The sequence below is a fragment of the Nipponia nippon genome, unplaced genomic scaffold (assembly GCF_047370975.1).
Source record: "Nipponia nippon isolate SJK-2023a ecotype South Korea unplaced genomic scaffold, ASM4737097v1 scaffold_6, whole genome shotgun sequence".
Taxonomy (NCBI): Eukaryota; Metazoa; Chordata; class Aves; order Pelecaniformes; family Threskiornithidae; genus Nipponia; species Nipponia nippon.
In genome coordinates this window covers 45911703-45917822 of record NW_028262380.1, presented here as the reverse complement: position 1 = coordinate 45917822, position 6120 = coordinate 45911703, and the positions used below count along the sequence as shown (strand labels likewise).

At 34.8% G+C, this 6120-nt stretch overlaps 1 long non-coding RNA gene across 1 annotated transcript; it reads left to right on the top strand.

Moving 5' to 3' along the window:
• Window positions 1–984: 984 nt before the first annotated feature.
• LOC148051446 (uncharacterized) lies at window positions 985–5837 on the top strand. Its single transcript, XR_015700047.1, has 3 exons — window positions 985–1124; window positions 1533–1627; window positions 4779–5837. It is a non-coding gene; the product is annotated as an uncharacterized LOC148051446 (long non-coding RNA).
• Window positions 5838–6120: the final 283 nt, after the last annotated feature.

Genomic DNA, 6120 nt, shown 5'->3' with positions numbered 1-6120 from the left:
AAGAAACTGATGTTAGTGCTGCTATAGAGAACCGGACTCAGCCATTGAAGTGCATCTAAAATGCCTTTTCCATTGGCAAAATCCATTTCGGGCTGTATTTTTTCAGTTGTGTAATCAAACAGGCTCATTTCTGAACAAAAGAATGTGATCAAAGAGGCTGTTTTCCTCCTGGTAAAACCAGAGAGAAAATCAAGTGGTAAATTTTAAAAAAAAAACCTACACATTTGAGTCAATTCTGAATCTATGGCTCAGCAGTGAGTAAGGGGCTCCATATTATAGAGGTGATTATGTCTTTCACATGAGTGACAAAAGCAAAAGAATGTCAGTATGGTTCTGCAAGAATAGAGTTGTTAGCACTATTAAAATTCCAGTTTGGGTAATTACTTTCTCCTTACCTAACTTCACCTGCAGTTCCAAATGGATGCAATCTTTAATTCCTATTATAAACTCTTGTGTAAAATCACTATAGCCCCTGCAATTTACCCTAGAACTAACAGCAATTCCTAGGTGTCTGAAAAGATTCTTGTATGGTATACATTCAATTTGTAAAGGCCTTAGAGGTCTTTGTGAAGTGATGTGTGTATATGAATATATAACATCACTTTCCTAGGTTAGGTAAAAGGGGGAAAGTGATTTCTACCTAAAACAAGTCAAATGGTATAAAATTAGCCAAAGCTTTGGTAGGAGGGAACAGAACAATATCTTACTCTTTAGATCTTTTGTTTTCTTCATTCACAGTTCTGTTAGTTACTTGATCAGCACATTTTGTGTAGATGGGGGTAGGATATGGAAGGGGGAGAAAAAGGTTGGCTAAAGAGAGAAATTCTGTTGTAGCTTAATCCTCAGCTGAAAGAGATCTAACATTGATGAAGTCAGCTTGTACCCCAGGGGAGGAGCACTGAGCCCATGCTTCTTCCATAACAAGAAACATCCCTTCTTCATATCCTCTCGCCTCTCAAAACAGGAATACTGCTATTGCTGCCATGTTTTTTCTTCTGATGTTATGCTGGCTGTTAACACAATAAAGGGGATCCCAGAAAAGCTGGAGCATTTACTTCATTAGCTTTAAAACAGGGAAAGAAGGGGGGAAAAAAGTCAGACATATTCTGGGCTGCTGATGGAAGGTATCGCTTTTACTTTATTACTTACACCAGTGGTTCTAAAAGACTGTTTCATTCCAAAATACATCTAGACACTAATTAAGAAACAGGATTCTTAGGCAATGCAAAATTACTTTTCCCCCCTCCCCCCATCTCAGTTATCAGCTGGGATATGTAACTTATTTTTCAATCTTGAAAAAAGGCATTTTTAACTGAATCTCAAATTTTTTTCCACAGGTAAAATTTAGCACCAAGAGAAATGCACAGACTTGTGTTTGCAGAGATAAATTTTTGCTATATAATTGCCAGGTGCTCTTACAATCCTCTTTTCATAGGTTTCTGTGGTTTGAACATATTCTTTGTATAGCTGAAGACTTTATTTTTAATTTCTGTAATCTTTACTTACCCTTCCTCCTTTTTTTTTTGATGCAGTGTCTCCAGAATTTTCCTTTTAATGCAGTATGTCTAACTCTTACTGATGACTTGAAATGGTTGCCAACATGACCTTGAACGCTGAAAACTATTATGTAAGTACTGGTGGTAAGTGCTAATGATACTTAGCGCTCTCAGCATAAAAACCCCCTGTATCACTAAGGAATTGCACTGATTTCAGACATTTGTGTGTTTGAAATCTTTAAGCCAAGGGTCCAAAACAGGATACTGATACCCAGTTCCATTATGCACTGCATAAAACTAGGTTGGAGGTAATCATTACTGGAAACTTGATTCAGTCGAGATGCTGAAGCTAATTTGTTTTTTCTTCTCTGTGTGTGAAGCACATATTCCTTCATCAATATAGAACTTGTCAATACTTCATGGATTTGGTGTAATTTTCTTTCCTCTCTCTTAAAAGAGTGTAGTAATGACACTCCTTTCTCCAGTCCCCATTAAGATCAATGGCAACATCGCCACTGATTGAAAACACCCAAAATCTCACTTTTTTAGGTACCTTAAAGGAACAATTGAGATAGTTTTTGATGATAAGTGTCTTATATCAGACGTATTGAATTCAACCCATATTCCTCCAAACCAAGCAAAAGAAAATATAAAGATCAGATTTCGTGATAGGGTAGAAGACATCTCAACTGTAAAATCAGTTATGCCTAAGAATTAATAGATTCAAATGGCACATTTAATGTTCTGTGAAATGTACGCCACCTTTACAGATATGCATTAGAGAGGTTCTGTCATGTATTTCACACTTGTTGGAAAAGCAGAGTTTTTCTTTTTTATATTTTGCGACCTAGAGAATAATAAAAAAGTGGCACCTAGTGATTTTAATGCTCCAACTTCTCAGTCAGCATTATAGATAATTACTACTTGTCTCACTGCCAATGAATGCCAATTTCAAAGCTAGATTATGAATTTGCATGAAGATTATACAATTTGTGTAACAATTATAATGTGTCTCATTTTTCAGAGCTTTTAATGTGAGTTACGAACTTGTCTCTTTCTAGATTTGGTCCACAGATTTGAAAATAAATTTTCTTTTCAGAAGTTTTTTTTCCTATATAATCATAAAATTTTAGAAATCTCTGCTTCTATGTGCCTGTCCTGTTGTCTTTAAGTTTACATAACTTATGTCAATGTAATTATTCCTTTGGTTTAGAGCATCTGTATAGGCATCAGCTATTGAACAAAGATGTTTCCATTATTTTCCCTGTGTGAGATTTCCCTATTTAATCATATATTTGTTCGTTTTCATCTCTCTGGATCATTATGACTGTATGATGTGATTTCTAAAATGGCAATTTTACAGGTGCCAAAAGCAAAGGTTGTCTCATGGCTAAAGACTAATAAGATAGTGAGTACTGAGCCAATAACACAGTGCAATGCTCTGTGTCCAGTATAATTTAATCACCTATTTCAGTCATTTTCCTCTGAATGTGATTAACACAATTGATAAACTGACTGTCTCAAACAATGCTTGATATATGCCTATACTTTCATTTTATAGGCAACTTCAAACATGTTTCCCTTCTGAACTCGATTTTACATGTATTACTAAAATTTCTTTCTCATTTAATTAGTTTTGTCTATCCCTTGATCACGAAACTATCTCTAATTTCTTTTATATGATCATTGAGCCAGACTGAGAATGATTGACCCCAAAAATGTATGTAGTCTTTTCAATATTGATAATACACCATGGTCAAAAAAATGGTATGTGTCTGAAATGGTTGAATAAACTTAGTGTTATAAGGAAGTGAATGTTTATCACAAAGTTCAATCAAATTGCAATGGGACCAAAATGTAATAATTGAAGAATAATTATTTTAATATGCTGCTGTGTGGTTACCTTGTAGAAATGTCCTAGGGAATTCGAGAAAAATGGCACATTTCCCACGGTGTTGTTTCAACTTTTGTATAAAATTTTGTCGTTAATTGTATATATTCTACAGCATAATCTATGGAAAAAACATTATGCTCTAGAAAATCCAGTTGTTTTTTAGAATACTGTCTGTAGGATTCCTGTACTTCTGCAAAACTCATTGACTTAATTCCTAATGAATCCAAGTGGCTTTCATAAAGATATTGAGCTTTCCTATAAAAAATACACACTAGAGAGCAAGGTGTATAATATATACTATTAGTGTATATTAAGTATATAAAACTAAGACAAAATATAATCACTTCATATTCAGTTGGAAAGACAATTTCCAAGACCACGTTAGAAGACAAGGCTTGGAGTGATACACTTACAAAAAATCTTTCTATAAAAAACTCTTGCTGTTTTAAATTTAATTCCTCAAACCTCCAAATCTGTACTGCATTACCATCAAAGATGGTGAGATCTAGTATTTCCTTCTCATAAGAACACTCAGTGGGAAAAAAAAATAAAAATCCACTTACATGTAGAAAATGAGTGACCTAGTGCTACTTTTTTTACCTTTATAGGCTTTTATAACTATAGATTAAGGTATGGGTAGTTTCTTGTATTACTTGGCAGTTATTGATGGCAGAAAGGAAATGTGAATTCCTTCTTGTGCTGCACATTTACTCCTTGAAAAGGTGGAGATGATGCATATCAGAATAGGAACACTGACAAATGAATTGCATCATTGGTGTCTTAAGCAAGTAGGGTGATCAACTTGGTTATAAAGGTGTCTGAATCAGTGACTTTAATCATTGTAGTTTGTGAGGCAAACAATGAAATATCAAATGTTCTTATTTATATCCTGGTTATCTAAGCATGGCTTCTTTTTTCTCTCTTTTTTTTTTTTTTTTTTTTAAAATGTTACAACAAATTGCATCATGCAATGCCATTAATCATTTTATTAAAGTCTACATTAAAAGCGGTTTGATGTTTGGGCTTCCCAGTATTTCAAAACAGTGACTGGTAACAAGGCACTTGCTTTGAATTTCTGGAATAATTTTGATTCTTCATGCACAATTTATACTCATTTGTTCTTGTGCCACATTGCCCTTGATATGAAATAACATGTCTCTTTTTTTATACATTGCCTCTTGAGGTATCTGCAGAGGGTAATCATATCAAACTTCGGACTTGACTTTTGGTAGGCTAAAAGCCTAGTTCTTCTCTCCTGTAGTATCTGTTTCTCTGTCAGATCTATAGCTCTCTGTATCTGTAGCAGGAGTGATCAGAAGATATTTTTGCAAAATTTGAAAGCCCTTTGAGATTTCCGTGGTGGCAGAAATGCTTCTTTCTCTCTGCAGATGGTGAGAAACCCTTGCCTGGCTTCCTCAGAGGGATCTTGTTCTCTTTGAATGCGGTGCGGGGGTGCTTTGGTGCTGAGCGAAGCAGGCACACCAGCATAGTCCAACAGCAAAGAAAATCTCGTCCTCTCTTGGGTTACGTGAGATGTAATAAGACAAGTTTGGATGTTCCTGAACTGGCTCAAGTACATAGTAAAAGGGTTTAGTTTAAAAAAAAAAAACCACAGTGCTGAGTATTCTGACTTAAAATCCTGATAGTATGGGAGCGTCCTGAGCTCTGTTGATTCCTGTGTATCTTAATTGCTGAGTTATAATCCGCAGGAGAATGGATATTTTAGAATGGAAGTAGAACAGAAGTGGTTGTAATTCATTTCCAGGTTATTCATTCTTGTGCTGAGCATACGCTTTTACATTTATCAGCTGCCTAGATTCGGGTTATACTTTGGAAGATGCGTTTAAGGGCTAATGTGGGTAAAAAATAAGGTCTCAGGAAGTTCTGCCAAGGGAGACTGCCACTCAGTGGCAGAAATACTATTTAACAAATAAAAGCAGAACACATAGGAGGAAAAAAAGGGGGCTGCTGAAAAAAAACGCTTTGGGAAAGAGAGGTAGTGATCTTTAGAAAAATATCTTCGAAATAATTTTCAGCGTAATTTGAACAAAACATAGAGCAAACCCAACTTATGTAAATTGCATATTATAGCACTCTGCGTGATGCGTATGCCACACCGATTAAGACTCTGTGGTCTCATCACTAAAGTGAAAATTTTGTCACTGATTAGAGCGAGATCAAGATTTTTTCAGTAGTCACAATCTGGACTCATTTACAGCTCCTGTGAGACAGCAGATGCTCTCATCCCTTCACTGTTCTGTAACTCTCATCTGTGAGTGTGACCAAATTAGTTCTGAAGAGCTCTTTGAAATTCACATGCTTATCCAGAGATTATAGATGGTGGCATTCTGGACAAATTCAATGAATAAAGTGCAGAATTGTTACTGCATGTATAGAAAAACATTTTAAAATATTAGTAAAGAAATATATCTGAATATGATTTCCCAGGTTTAATTTTCTAAAGACTAGCAGAAATCATGTATAAAATTGAATTAAATTTTAATTAAAATTAAACCCTTTAAAATGTTTAATTGTAAAAATGAACATTTAATAATGCATTAACAATACAATAACATTTTGTAAATGTTATTGGTATATTTTTTTTAGTTTGTAAATTAACAGGGGAAAAGTGAGAAAACACCTCTCTCTTTCTATTCCCATATCAAGTCTGAGAGATTGCTTTGCTTCCCTTAAAAAATAAAATGAAAAGAAGCCATTAGGTGTTCTGTA